The sequence below is a fragment of the Durio zibethinus genome, chromosome 28 (genome assembly GCF_047325235.1).
Source record: "Durio zibethinus cultivar Kanyao isolate XHJ-2024 chromosome 28, ASM4732523v1, whole genome shotgun sequence".
Classification (NCBI taxonomy): Eukaryota; Viridiplantae; Streptophyta; class Magnoliopsida; order Malvales; family Malvaceae; genus Durio; species Durio zibethinus.
In genome coordinates this window covers 8,746,755-8,763,067 of record NC_143189.1, presented here as the reverse complement: position 1 = coordinate 8,763,067, position 16,313 = coordinate 8,746,755, and positions in this window count along the sequence as shown.

Here is a 16,313-nt window from a genome sequence, read left to right as displayed (position 1 = left end):
TGAACATAAAAACTTGGTTTATTTTTAAAAAATTTATTTATTAAATATATAATACATTATTATTTAAGATGGAGATTTGAAACTCCACAAACAATATTTTTAAAAATATCGTATGTATTTTTTTAATTACATTAATTTTTTTAATATGAATTCATTTTTTATACAAAGGTGATTGGAATTTTTAAATTTTACAAGTAAAATTTAAAGATTGACAAAAATATTTTTTAAATAAAAAATAATATTTGGTAAGTTTGAAATTTGAATTATAATATTTGTAATATTTTTTTATTATCAAATTACGACTTTTTATGTACTAAAAAATATAATATTTTTATTATATTGATTTTTTTTTGTTTATCTTAATAGACATTAAAAGTTTATGTGTCATCTTTTTTAATTTCATTAATGAAGTTTTTAAATTCTAATTATGGTGAATGAGATGTATATATTTTTTGTAATAAGATAGTATTTTCATGTATCTTAAAAATATGTGACAATTTTTAATTTTATTAACATTGTTTAAATTTTCTAATAATAATGTATGAAATATTTTTTATTTACAACATATTGATTTATGTCTTTTCATATGATAAAGTGAATTAGAATTATGAAATCATCACTTGATTTTGATTTATAATTTATATGATTTTAGGTACAAAGAATTAGATAAAATCTTAAATTTGAATCATAATTAAGAAGAAGATAAGTAAAATAGAAGCGTAGTTAATGAAGCAAAAGCTGGCCAATTTATTTTTTATTTTGATTTTTGACATAAAAAATTTGTCAAGAAACAACTAAAGAAAAAGATTAAGGAGAAAGCAAAAGAAAATGACAACGGACAACAAGGAGCAAGAGCCCTAAGAACCTGACCGTTTGGATAAGTAGTGGGTGGGGGTCGTAGGAACGGAGGGGATGATGATCGGGACCAGAAATCTAAAATTGCACCCTAGCACTACTCACTATGAGTCACGTCACCATCACTGGTTACGGTCCCACTATCCTTCCAGTCTGTCCCTTCTTATTCTTGACACGTGGCATTTCGAGTACAGTCTATCTCTCGTTGTTTTGAGGAAGTATCCCGGCTCCTGTTTGGGTTAGAGGTGGGGCCCCTATCCCAGTGGAACCAGTAACGGTTGGTTTTCCAAAATTATAAAATTAAAACATAAACTCCATGGAAAAAAACAAATTTCTTTTTCTTTTTGCAAAAATATTTAATTAATATTAATCACTAATATATGAATGCTATCAATGATTTTAAGACCTTTTTGTTTTTTGAAAATTGTGGAGTTCAATAACTTTATTGATAGTGTATATTTATTTTTTTAAGTTACAATAGGTAGGAGTGAAAGAAATTGAAAAAATTAAAAATTAATTTAAAATTATAATATTTGATTCAGAACGAATTAATTTTTTTTACTCAATTTAGATTAAATTTAGATATTAAAAAATATATATATATATATTATATTCAAATTAGATTTCGAATCAAAAAATAAAAAAATTAAATTAAATTATATTTTTTTTAGCTTTTATATATTTTTTAAATTTTTATAAAAAATAATTATTTTATATCTAAATTTATTTAAATATTTAAAAATTATATTAAAATAATTTATAAAAAATAAAAATTTTAAAAAATTAATAAACGAAACTGAACTAATATAATTTGATTATAATGGGATCATATTGGAATTCAATTTAAATTCAGATTGAATTGTTAAAATTTATAATTTTTTTCATTATTAAAAAAACCGAACTAAATTCATTTTTATTCAAACCGTTATAACTCCTATAAATCATAATCAAATATAGTTTCTTTTTAATTATAATTATAATCAAATATTATATTTAATTGAATAATCAACTATTATATCATAATGAAATTATGATCACTAAACAATTAAACCTATACACAATAAAATTCAAACAAAAAATTTTAAAATTTCAAGACATTTTTTTTGTCATTAAACCAAGACCTCTTATATTGCATGCATATATATATATATATATATATAACTATTTAAAAATTAAAAAATATTAATAATTTTTAACTAATTATTGAATTAAATTTTTAATAAAATGATTTTATTTTTAATATTATATTTTTAATCCTAATTTTATTTCACTATTATGGTATTATAATTGAAAGAATCTGAAAATATGAACATTAATGTAATTTTTTATTACACAAATATTAATATATGTAAAATTATACATAAAATAAAAATATTTTTAAAAATAACAATTATAAAATTTTATAAATAAGATTTTTGATAGATTTAAAATAAAATTTATCTTATAATAATGCACGAGGTAAAATTCTCTAAAAATTTGTTTTGAAGAAGGATAAATTTCTAATTTACTAATAATTAATAAAGAGTAAAACATATGCCGGATTTATTTAGTGAGATCCAAGTGGTGTGGTCACATGCGCTAATTTTGGTGATTTTTCTAATATGAAGGCTACTAGAGTGCCACATTCGGCTCAGCCTAATTGCCTAGTTTGTTCCCCTTTTTTCTCTGATTTCCAATCCTAACAAGTCATCCAACCCACGTGCATTTTTCAATTTTCATATTTTCAAAAAAAAAAAAAGTATTGATTAAGATTAATTAATTCAAAGCTTGAGGAAAATTGATTTTGAAATTCCCACATGATAACATGCATGAAGAAAATTGTCACAGGAGAATTATATGAAAGAATCGTTTTTTTTTTTTTTTTTTTTTAATTTTTAGCTGATAAGTAAATTAAACTAAATAAAAGATTGAATATGAACATCTGAATTATTATGAATTTTAGTCTTTGACTTTGAAAGATCTTATATAGCAAGTCCTGTCGGTCAAGGCTCGACTCTTTATGGTGCATATGCACTTAATTATGTAAAACTAGTTCATTAATTATTACACATAGCTAATCAATCCTAACGAATTAAATGCCAGCCTTCTTGTGACTAAATTAGGAAGAATTTTGTTTCCTAAATATTTAAGGCAACCGAAAAAGTATGAAATTTTGAGTCACCCCTACCCTGTCCTCCTCAGACTCTGCTGCTGCCTGCTTACATCTCTATGGGCTCTTTCTGTTGCTGTCAATCAGACTTGCTATCAGATTCCTTTTAGTTGATAAAAATGGAAGAATGGAAGAATCCCCTTCTCAATCTTTATTCCGTACCAAAATGAAGCTTTAGCTGAGAAAGAGAGGCAATTATTTTTTTTGGTTTTGGTAACGGGTTGTTCAAGTTTTAGCTCCTAGTTTCTTACACAAAAAGAAAGAATAGTGATAATATAGCAAGTCCAACTAATTCAAAAAGAAAATAAAAGCATTTTTAGTTTACACAAAAGCATGAAAAAAAATGTTTACATTGAGAATCTTAAACAAAAATGTCATAGGTAACTTTTAGCTTATCTCAAAAAACTGAGTTTTTAATATTCAATTCGTTAAATATTTAAATAATAAATGTGTTACATTAGTTAACTTTTGGGTTATAGTTGAAGTTTGATTTCAGAACTTTCAATTTTGGAGCCAATTTTAGTATTATTGAATTAACAATTTATTGATCAATATTGACTATATTAAAGACATTCTAATAGATGATTATGAGATTGGGAGGATTTCTTTAAAACATATCAATCAATATTTCATTGAAAATGAAAATTTATGTGTGAGGATTATACCAATTAGAGGTAAATTAGCACATACATGTGATTTTTATACTAGAATTTGAGTGCTATCACACTGTATCTTTACCTTTGATTATTTGATCATTGAAAAAAAAAAGTTCCCAGACCATTTATCATCAATATGTTCCAAACCAAAGTTGTGGAGAGGTTCAATAGTCTAAAATTTGTTCTTTTTTGACATCTTTGATTTGAAGTAAGCAACTTTTTCTATTAGTATCATTGTGGGATTATTTTGACAGCTTAATCATGGATTATTGGATTCTTTAAATGGTTCAATTATCAATTTGAATATCAGCCCACTTCTTTGTCAACATACATGCAACATTATTTGAGAATTCTTATGTGACAAAATGTTTCTTACATCAAGACTTATCTTCCTTCTGACATAATTTTTTCTTCTTTTGTTTTCTTTTTTTTTTTTTTTCCTTTCCAAAAGCTTTTGTACCTTTTGCAGCAACAGTTAATTCATAATACACAAATTTTCTATTTTCAAATCACTAAAGTTAAGCTATATACTCATACACATAATCAAATTGATCATAAAATGAATATACTTAGGACCTATTTTTTTTTTAAATAAGTAAATGTATTTATTTCATCATGAAGTAAAAATATCTAAATTTACTTCTATGATCTATATATTATATATATTCAAGGATGTCTGTCGAGTATGAATATGTGTCTGATGCGAATATATTTAATTTTTTTGAAAATTTTTTTTTATTTGAATAATTGAATTTGATACCTACATTTGTGGGTTATGTGTACTTCATAAAATTGAAGAATTGGAACAACATTGTGTATAATGTTTTTTCTTTTATCCTGTTTTAAAAAAAGAAAGAAAACCCTAAACCAAGCTCTAATTAAGTTTGTTTTTCTTGTTCTTCTTTGTCAATAGAACTTGGTATACAGCTAAACGAACTACTAGAGTGAGTTGTAGAGTATTAACAAAAAGCATGTCTCTTTTCTTTTGATCATTTGCTTCTTAATTTAAAATACTGTCCACTAATTAAAGTTTAGTAGTAGAGACCAGACAGATACACTTTAAGCATGTGAAAAAATAATTTAGAAACATTTTCCTCACTAATCATCGGTCCCCACCAAATTTTGAAGTCTTTCTTCTTTTAATTTGCCCCAATTTTTTTATTCTTGTTTTTATAATGACTTTGTGTAGCTAACTATATATATATAGATATTTTTAATTGTTTGTTCATTGTTTTGGGTCTTTCAGTAATTGTTGATACACTTCTGGATTCATTAAGTGTAGAGCTATTTGGAGGTTAAGGTGATAAATTTTCTAGAAATGTCAAGAGAATTCAATGGCACAGAAGTTAAAATTTTGACACTTAAGTGAAATATTAAGAGAAAAACAGACAGACGAAAGGAGAATAAAGCATAGAAGTGTAGAACAAGTGACACCTTGAGGCAATGTATGAATCATTTGTGAGTGCCGATGATATGAAAACAGAGATACTGATGATGTGGCAACCAAAGTGTATAAATAATCCAAAGTTTTTATTTCATAAGCAAAGGATGACATTGCTGGTAACTTGCCTCTTCCATTGGGATTAAAAAAAATAATGGTCATATAATATTGACAAGCACCCCATACAAAACATATCTACTACCATTTTAGAAAGTCTTTGAAAACTAAAATTTAATGACCAAATAATTACAATGACAAAGCCTAACTTTCTACAGCAATAATATATCCAATTTTATTCAATTTTTTTTATAAGTTCACATAAAAAGTTTTCACATTATTTATATCTATAATAATTTTACATGCAATTAATTAATAATAATATTCTTAATTGCTAGGGTCCAGGCTAGATATGACCAAGAAATATAGGCTTATATTTATATATAAATATATGGCTAATCATACTTTTTTAATCTTCCAATTTGACTTGAGAATCTTCATCTTTCTCAACGCTAAATGGCACTTAACCCTATATATATATATCATTACAGGAAAATGAAGATTTGGTGATTTTTTTTTTTGTGTTGTTTTCTAACAAACGCTGCTAATTGATATACCTTTATAAATTTAGTGACGTTTTTTGTAGAAATGCCTTTAAATTTTTATTTAGTGGTGTTTATAGGAATAACACTACTAATCTCAAATATTTAGAGGCATTTTTTAGTTATAAACGTCACTAAATTTTAAAATTTAGTGGCATTTATATTTAAAATGTCACAAAATGATTTTTATTTTTTAAATTTATTAAAATTTAAAAAGTAAAATTTTTTCAAAATTTAACCTATATGCACCGTTTAGATCTATTAGCAGCATTTTTTAAAAGAAACGCCTCCAATTTGCAAAAATTAGTGGCGTTTGTTTCTATAAACATTGCTAATAAGCCCAAAAATCTGAAATACACCTAGCCCCTCCATTTCTGCCCCAAAAAACTGAGTTTTCCCCCTTAATTCATTTCCATTTTCCTTTTGCTAGATTTCTTTTATAATATAAGTTAGTTTGTTATCAAATTTTATAGTTTTTAATTTTTTGTATTAATATTGTTACTGGATTGAACAACCATGGATTTTTCTCCCCCTCCTTTCCCATAATTTAAACAACCATGAATTTTGAGGTTTAAATCTCCCTCTCCTTTCCCACGCTTTAAATTTTCCTTCCCTCAATCTGTCCATTCCACTAATTTAAATGGAATACAGGGAAAAACAAAATGGAAAAGATTTTGTTCTGTTCAAATTGAAAACCCTAGAATTTGGGAGATTTTCTTTTTGGATTTTGATGGTAAACTTGATAATTTCATGGCCAAAAGGTTGAAAAATGTGGTATTGAGCTAAGATGACATTAACAAATTTTATTCTGCTTTGTCCTATTTTCTTATAAATGATACCAGAATCTAAAAAAAGCTAAATCATATTAGAAGCTAAAAAAAGGTATATCATACGAGGTTTTATCTTTCTTATTCTCTTATAAATAATTGCCTTCTATGCAGTGTAAGATGAATACATTATATTGATTTGGGATTTTTGGAATCATTTTTTAGTTAGCTTCATCAAACCTGAACTGGTTGAACTAGGTGTTTGAGTTGTATTGTTATATTGTTATAATTTTTTTAATAAGATAATGTTGTTATGATTCATTACTTTTAATTAAAAAAGAACAGTATCTATGATATGTATGTGCTATTTTAAGTTTTTATCATTCTTTTTTTTTTTTACACTAGAGAGCTAGAAACTACATTTATTTTTTCAAACATGCTAAGCAGGAACCAAATTAATCAACTTTTTTCATTATAGGAATTGGATTTTTTAAGCACTGGCTGATCAGCCACAACTTGGTTCTCTGATTTCATTGACTCCATAATGCTGCCATTGAAATAATCTTTCTCTTCAGCCTGAAAATTACTAAACCTTGGATTCTTAGACATGCAGCTTATCATCTGATCATCTTCAGCAACCTTTACTACACTCTTATAAAGAACCCCTCTATGCAAATTTTCACCCTTCTTTACCACAGTGTTTGGTGTTACCGATTGCTTTATAGCAAACACGTTCTTTGCTTTGTTAACAACTAAGTTCCCATATGCCATAAGTTGAAGCAAAATCGAGTTATGACTTGGTGTTGACCCAGTGGCAACTGGGTCACCATCTTCAAACCACTTACTCTTTCCTCTTTGCTCTTGGCAAATCTTTTATTTCATTCACTGCACAACTAGGATAAAAGGGTCATTAAAAGGTGCAAAAAGTAGTTTTCACTTTGGATGCTTCCACCAGATCAATGATTTTAATTTGGGTCTATGTATCATTTTTTGAACTATGAAACTATTTGATTATTATAACTGGAACTTCCCTAACTCATGCTTACAAGGTGCTTATTGTCATTTATACTATATAAGGGAGTGACAAAGATTTATTCATCAAGTTTAGCAGATGGTGGAAAGTTGTTAATATTTTCCAGAAAAGCATATGTACTTATTCTAATTAACAAAGAGTAAGTTTTTCTGCTATAGATATTTATAAACAAGCACTTAAAATGTTACATTTATAGATGTATTGTTGATGCTTGCTGTTATCTAAACTACCAAAGTACTTTATTTGTATGACAGGACATAGATATGGGTTTGAAAATGGGTTGGAAATGGCTAAGCATGTTGCCATGATATGCCAAAATGGTGGTTTTCACAGTTAGAAAATGCATTATATTAATTATGAGAAAGAATTAGTGCAATGGAAACAAAGTGGGAAAAAGGAAAAAGAATTTAATTTGGAAAAGGAATTTAATGTTTTGGATTCATTTAAGACTTCCAGATTCCATTTGATCTTTTATATATATATATATATATATATATATATATATATATTAAGACAAAAGCCCTTAGACCTAGATTATAGTTATTTGATAATCATAATAATTATGAAACATATATATACTCAAAAACAATAAGACAAAAAAAGAGGGATTAGATAATATTTTTGACAAAATATTATGTTTCTGACTATTGTTATTTAGTTGCCCACCATCCATTTTTGCTTGTCAATTCTTTTATTATATATTCCTTCATACAAGCTTGATTCTAGTTATATTAATGAATTTTATGATTATTCTTGGTCATTATAATTGGGTTTGGAATGGTTTTATTATTAAACTTAGTATGAAAGATTTGTAGTCAAAAAGCAAAGGATTCCCCTGTATATTGCATTCCTTTTTGTTTATTTTAATAATTAAGGCAAAAAAAAAAAATGGTGGAAAAGAAAAGATGTAGACATTGATAAAAAGAGTCCAGATTCGTAATCACATCAGATGTTAACTCCAGAATGTCAAACAAAATATCTCATCACCGTTCAGTCGTCTGTTCATCTTACATGTGTTTGTATATATTTATGTTACTCTCCTCATACATTGATCTTGTATGTGTTGGTATATCGTAGACACCAAATTTATTCGAATTTTAGTTAATAGTTCTCAAGTTATCGGGCCGAGACCTGATTTCAATTCAATTGGGCTTCATGCTTGATTTCAATTGACTAGACCTAAAGTCTGATTTCAATCGGGCTCGAGCCCATTTTGTTCTTTAGGCCTAACCTGCCTTTTATTTTCTTTATTTTATTAAATTAAACAAAAATATAAAAATGCAAAAATGCAAAAATGCAAAATACAAAATAAAAAATACAAAAAATAGACAAAATAAAAAAAAAGGGCTGATGGCAGTGGTGCCTTGCTAGGCACCATTGGCCACCCACCCCTCGACCACCCATCCCTTTGACCACCCATCCCTCTGATCACCCATACCCTGCAAACCAGCTTATCCACCCTATCAACACTCTTAAACCATGCAAACCTTATCCACCCATCAACACCTCTTATTCACTAACCACGTTTAGGGGTGTAATCGAATCGAGTCGAGTCGAATAGTGAAAAGCTCGAGCTCGAGCTCGACTCACAACTGGAGGCTTGATACTCGGCTCGAGCTTGATTGAGTTTTATTTTTCAAGTTCGAGCTCGATTCGTGATCGAATTCGAGCTACTCGAGCTCGCTCGATTAAGCTAGATTAATATGTAAAAATAAGCTCAATTTTTATACTCAACAAGAGTTCGATTATTCATGCTGGAACTCGAACTCGAACTCGAACTTAAAATATTTTATTAATTAAAATAATAAAAATATATTTAAATATAAAAGCTCAATTAGGCTCGCGAACTACTCGAGTCGGATATAAGAATACTTGAATTCAGCTCGATCGATAAGTTGAGCTACTCGAGCTCGAGCTCGACTTGATAATAATCGAATCAAATTTGAGTTTTCTTCGAATCGAACCCGAGTAACTTGCGAGTACTAATGTATCATTTACACCCCTACCCACGCCTAGGCTCCTAGCCATCATGCCCTACCATTGTCGGATAAGATAGAAGAAACAAAAAGAGTAAGGGGCTCGTGCTTATACTCCCATGCCTAGCCCTGTGCCAGTCACTCAGGCACAGGGCACGGTTGGAGCTCTATAAATAGAGCTCCGGCCGAACAAAAAAAAATGAAGGGAAAGACTTACAAAAAAAATAAAAAAATAAAAAACATAGTCCCCTGGAACGGGGAACCCAGTGCCGAAAACACCTGCAAAAGAAAAATATCAATAAAAATCAGTTGCAACAAACAGCAAGTCAGAATTAAAAAAAAAAAAAAAAGAAAGAGAGAAGGTTTTGGTCGAAAGCTCAAGAGTAGATCTAGGCTATTTGGGTCTTGTTTTGATAAAACGGAGGCTAGATTTTGGTTCAAGGAGTCGAGGAGAGCATTTTAGTATTTTCTGAGAATTTTTCGACCATCGATCGACTACCACCGATGGCGACAGGCACGGTGGCCGACGATCGACCAACTGGTCTAGAGAAAGAGGCTCTGGGAATGAGAGAGAGGGAGAAATGGAAAAAATGATAGAAAGAAAAAAATTTGGCTTTTCTAGAAATTACCAAAAACCAAAACGACGTTGTTTCATTAAAGGACTTAAACAACGTCGTTTTAAGCCCTTGAGGATCCGCACACCCGCATCTCCTTCAACCTCTGATCGGTTTAGCCGAACCAACCCAGACCAAACCACACTGGCGCTGAATTGTCGAATCGACTAGATTGACTTTGAACCGTTGAACCAAACCGTCCCTAAATTGTTGATGCCAGACCGAACTGCCGAACTAGACCGCACATTGATCGGATCATTGAAAGGTCCGATTCAGGTAAAAAAAAATTTTTTTTTGAAATTTTTTTAAAATATTATTTTTATTATTTTAATTATTATTAATATTTATGCATGTAAAAATATTTAAATTTACCGAAATAAATTTTTATTGTTTTATAATATTAATTAATAAAAATAAATAAAATATATGATAAAAGTTTTTGATAATTATATTAACTTTAAAATAAATCTTATAAAATAATACAAAAATAATAAAAAAATAAGAAAAAAATTTTTTATCTGATGATGAGATTCAAAGGTACTTCGAGTAATGATACCTACAAAATCTCTAGATGAGAAGATTTTTTCTAAATACTGCCAGTGTATTAGAGTATTTAAAAAATTTTCAATACAATAAAATTTTTTTTTGTTATAAAATAATAAATAAAAACAAATTAATAAATTAAAAATAGGTAATAAAAAATGAGAAAAAGAAAATTTTATCTGATGATGGGATTCTAAAAGTATTTCGAGTAGAGATGCTTCAAAAAAAATCCCTATGTGAGAAGATTTTTTAAATATTACCAGTGTATTGGAATATTTATAGAAAATCTTCAATTTAATAAAAATTCCTCTTTTTTTCATTTTTAAAATGAAAATGATAGTAAATATTAATAAAAATTAATAAAATTTTTGAATAAAAAATATAAATGTGTGCATCAACATGTTAGAATTCGCATTACATGCACAGCATAAATTTTTTTGAAAAATAAATTTGAACATATGAGGATAAGATTCTAAGGTATTTTGAGAAGCGATGCCTAAGAAATCTCTGGGTGAGAAATAGTTCTTTCAATGTTACCAATGTACTGAAATATTTTAAGAATTATTTCAATAAAAAGGTTCTAATTTATTTTGCTCGAATAAAAAAATGAAACAATAAATAATAATATTTATAAAAAACTAATAAATGAAAAATTAAGAAAATTATTTTTTTAGACACCGAAAATAAGACTGTTTTTATTAAAATCAATGGATAGCACATAGTTAGTTAGTACTATTTTAAATGGGCGCTATAGGAGTGCTAATCCTTCTCCACGCGTAATCGACTCCCGAACCCAAACTGTTTCGCAAACCCTAAAATTATCATTTTAATAAATTTTAATTAATTTTAAGATTTCATTAAAAGGATATGTTTTAATAGGTGGCCAATCGCATCTAGCCCAAAAAAAGATTGGTGGCGACTCTTTTTTTTTATTTTTTTATTTTCGTTTTCAAATTCGTCGGACGGCTCCAAAATCGTTATAACAGCTTGGTAACTCCACTGGGGACACCTTTTATTTTCGAGAGTCAGGCCAAAATTAACTACATGTTATCCTCAAATTTTGGTTTAAATAGTCCTAATCAATTTCTTAGATTTTTATTTTTCACTTTTAACAAAAAAAAAGGTAAAAAAAAAAACAAATCAAAAAGAAAAAAAATTTCCTTCATGTTTCTTTTACTATGCCTCTTATGCTTTATTTTTTTGTATATATTACTTTCAATAAATTAAGATATACTTGCACACACAATAACATGATGCATATCATGCATGAGCTCTATACCCGAGCTCTGTCTCTTATAGGAGAAAGTAGAGTACCATGCCCTCGTGAGGTGATAACTTTCGTAATGGCAAGCAAAATACTTCCACTCAAATTAAACTCTTTCCATTTGTAGCTTATAATGGGTGAGGATCGGGGTCCCTCACTAGTCCAACGTGGACGATAGTAGGAACAATTTGAGAACCTTTAAACACGTGTCAATCCAAACCTAGCATGTAATAAGCCTAGGAAACCAATTTTAGGTACAGTCTTATCCACCTTATTATAGGAAATACCTAAGAATAAAAGTTGTGTGTAATACAAAACAAAAAAAAATCTCAAAACTAAAAAAAAAATATTGTTTTCAAACCGCATCCTCACACTAACTCAATTTTGTTTCGTTTTCTTTTTTTTTTTTACATTAATCATATCATACAGTTCTGCATCGAGATATTGCTCTAGGATATGTTTTTCTCAAGAAGTTTTCATGGATCCCATAGAACTACAGATTTGCTCATCCTCAGTCAGTGTCCCATGTGAGTTGTATAATGAAGTACATGTTTAGTCAAAAGAAGCACAACAAAAGAGTGGAGATTGTTTGCCTACTGGTTATGTATTTGAGTTACCTGAAAAAGTGCATTTAGATCTCACACAAAATGATTTAGAAGACTTAGCCACCATCTGGGGTCAGTTAAATGAAGAAAAAAAAACTTTTGCAAGAAGTACGGACAAATTGCATCCCTCATTTCGGTAGTGATTGATGAACAGTTGATCATGAAAACTATACAGTTTTGGGATCCATTCTATAGGTACTTCACTTTTAATCAAGAAGATTTAATGCCAACTATTGAGGAGTATTCGATTTTGCTTGGAATAGAATTGCAGTGCCTAGGTAAAGTATTTATCCGAAAATCAAAATTAGGTTATCGTAAAAAATTGGCCAAGCTTATAGGGGTTAAAGTAGAAACTATTTATTCATTTGCGAAGCCTAAAGGTGAATATCTCGATGTCCATTGGGACTTTCTTCGAAACTTCATTCAAGGGCATTTAAATGATGATCAAGGTATAGTTGTGGTTGCTCTAGCATTGTACAGCATGGTAATCTTTTCAAAGATTTTGGGTTACATTGAGATAACTGTAGTAGACTTTTTTGAGCAAATTGAAACACAAGCAATTAATCCTGCTCTAATAGTCCTAGCTGAAACCATCAGGTCATTGAATTTTTATCAACGAAATGGAAAAAGACAGTTCATAGGATATGCATCGCTATTTTATGTATGGGTTAAAGTCATTTCAAGTGCGAGAAGAGTGCATTTTCAAAGCCATATTTTTAAAATAAGACACCAATCGAAGAGTTCTACCTACAAAAGTTAATGGCCGACATTGAAGACCAAAGAAGAGTGGGTTTTATTCTTATAAAGGCTTACCAGGGATGAAATTAAATGGATGACGCCTTGGATGCCTCGAGTTCCCTTATTGTATCATGGAGGAAATGAGCCGTGGATACCACTGTTAGAGCTATGGGGCATTGTAAGTTATGCTCCATTAATGGTGCTTAGGCAATTTGGTGCAAAGCAGTTTATTCCTGCCACTCATGGTGTGGTCCAAGTAGAATTCATTTATGGGGAACCGAATCCATTAAGAACCTCAGAGCAGTTGATCCAAGCATAGAAAAGAACACGAAGAATGAGGTTAGGGCCTCTCATCGATAAAATCACCCCTGATTATCAAATTTGGAAGGCAAAGCGGCTTAGAGATGTAATACTCCCTCCTGATGACAGCTCACATTAATTGGCTAATCTTTGGACAGAAGTGCAATTATTAGAAGTCAAGCTTGTCAAGAAAGAATTAAAAACTAAAAAAGAAGAAATAAAAAGAGAAAATTTAAGACTTAGTGAAAAAGTGGGATAGTTGAAATATGAAGCCAAAATACAAGGGAACAGATTGACAAAGATCATAAAAAAATGAAATGTGGCCAACGATGATTTGAAATATCTACACTAAAAAAATAAGAGATTACGAGTTCAATTCAAAACTAAAAAAGTCACCAAGTCTTACCTTAATCAACAACGTGAAATGGATGAGCTTCGAGAGGAAATGAACTAATAGAAGAGCAAAGCTCAAGAAAAATAAGATGAGACCACCGGAATTTATCAAGAATGTTAAAATTGGAAGGAGTTATACTCTACAACCTCAGCAAGATTGGTGGAATGCCAAAAAAAAAAAAAAAAGAAAGGTTGAAAGCCATTCTCTCAAAAGAGAGAATAAAGCACTTTAAAATACTGAATGAAAAAGAATCACTTCACCAGGTGATCTAAGGGAGAGATGCAACACCAGACCACAAGAGCCATATTTCAATAATAATAGATGAGTGGCATAGAAGGAAAAAAGATTGGATCTTCACATATGATTCAGAAAGAGATGCTCACACGAGATGAAAAGCAGAAAGCTTAGGGAGGCAACAGTACATAGAGCACCTGACTAATCAAGTTTACAAGGCAGTGAAGAAAGCATGGGAAATTATTGAAAAGGTAGAAGTGTTAAGAAAAAAAGTCAATCCCATAGGAGAATGTGGACAGTGCCTAGTGAACTTTCTAGATGAGGCAAAGGACCATTATGAACAAGTCAAATGCTTCTATAGATATAATTCTAGGATGGTAAAGCCCACGTAATAAAAGTTGTATGGAATCAATAAAATTTTCTAGTGTTGAAATTCATCTAAAAGCAAATATCTCCCATTTGCATTGATACATCATGTATATCATTTTCATAAAATAAGTGAAAAAAATAAAAATTTCAACACACAGCATTCTGATTTTTTTTTAAAGAAAAAAACCTTTGTGGTAATAAAGGTTCAAGAATAGCTCGCCCATTAAAAATTTTGACCTAACCTACTCGTTATTCATACAATACTAAAACTCAAACAAGAATCATAGAGCAAGAACATGTCAGTTGATTTGAGAGAATCGAGAAAGTTTAAGAAAAACTAAGAGAGGATCTCAGTACAATAATGGATATGCTCAGAAAACTTAACAAAAAAAAATAGTGAAAGAAAATTCTAGCTTTCAAGAGCAATTGCCAGATATGGTAGATCCTGTTTACCCTCCAAAGTTTGAGCCACGACCAACCCAACCTTCTCAAGGAACTAGAGTATAAATTTTTACTATCGGTGGATATCCCTATCCTTATCCATGAATGACATCTACACCTACTTTAAGATAATTTTAAAATTTTGTTAATCCCGTTATGATGAAAAAACTACCTGAGCCAATCTTAGTTCCTTATTTAGATGATCTCAATGAGAGAAAAGCTAGGGATAAAGATACCTAAGAAAGTGAATGATACTAGTGCTCTGAAGAATATGAAGTTATTAGAAGAATGGCTTAGGGTCATAGAGGGAATGAATTTTTATGGCTTCATAGATGCAACTGACCTTTATTTCATCGCAGATATGGTCATTCCATCAAAATTTAAGGTCTTTGAATTTAAAAAATATAATGGCATGAAATGTCTAATGACTTATATCACCATGTATTATCGTAAAATAACAGCATATGCTTATAACGAGAAGTTGTTGATGCACGTATTTCAAGATAATCTTATAAGATCTACAGCTAAATGGTATGTTCAATTAGATAAGACTCGTATTCATTCATGGTAAGAGCTCACAAGGGTATTTCTTACACAATATCAGCATGTTAGGGATTTAGTTCTATATCGTCTATCTTTACAAAGTATGAAAAAAAAAGTAGTTGAGAGCTTCAAAGAATATACACAAAAATGGAGAGATGTGGCTGCATAAGTTCAACCTCCTCTCATTGAGAAAGTGACAACTGTCTTATTTGTGAACACTCTGAAAGTATCATACCATGAGAGATTGATAGGCAATGCAACCAAGAATTTTACAAATATGGTGATATCGAGTGAGATTATTAAAAATATCATAAATAATGGTAAGCTTGATGCAGGAGAGATGAGTGGAGTAAAGAAAGGTGGAGTTCCCAAAAAGAAAAAAAATGAAGCTCAAGCAGTGAACTACGTAGGGCAACAATTCAGAGGTTTCACGCCCTACCCTACGTTAGTTTATCAAACCCATTACCCTCTCATAAATAATATTACATCCATTCCTTATCCATATCAACCATACCAGCCATTACTATAATCAGCTTATCCACCTTAATTTCACCTATCTTTTCGGACACCCACCTATTCTTACAACCGTTTTGCTGCACCTACCAAACCAGAATAGAAACCTAGTAATGGTTCAAGAGCCTCGAGAACTACTTAAGCAAAAACCACTTTCGATCCCATACTCAATACGTACATGAATCTGTACCCTCAACTTATTGAGAAACATTCACTAGCCCCTGTTATTGTTGATCCTTTGAAACCTCTATTTCTCAAATGGTATGACTCTAATGCACA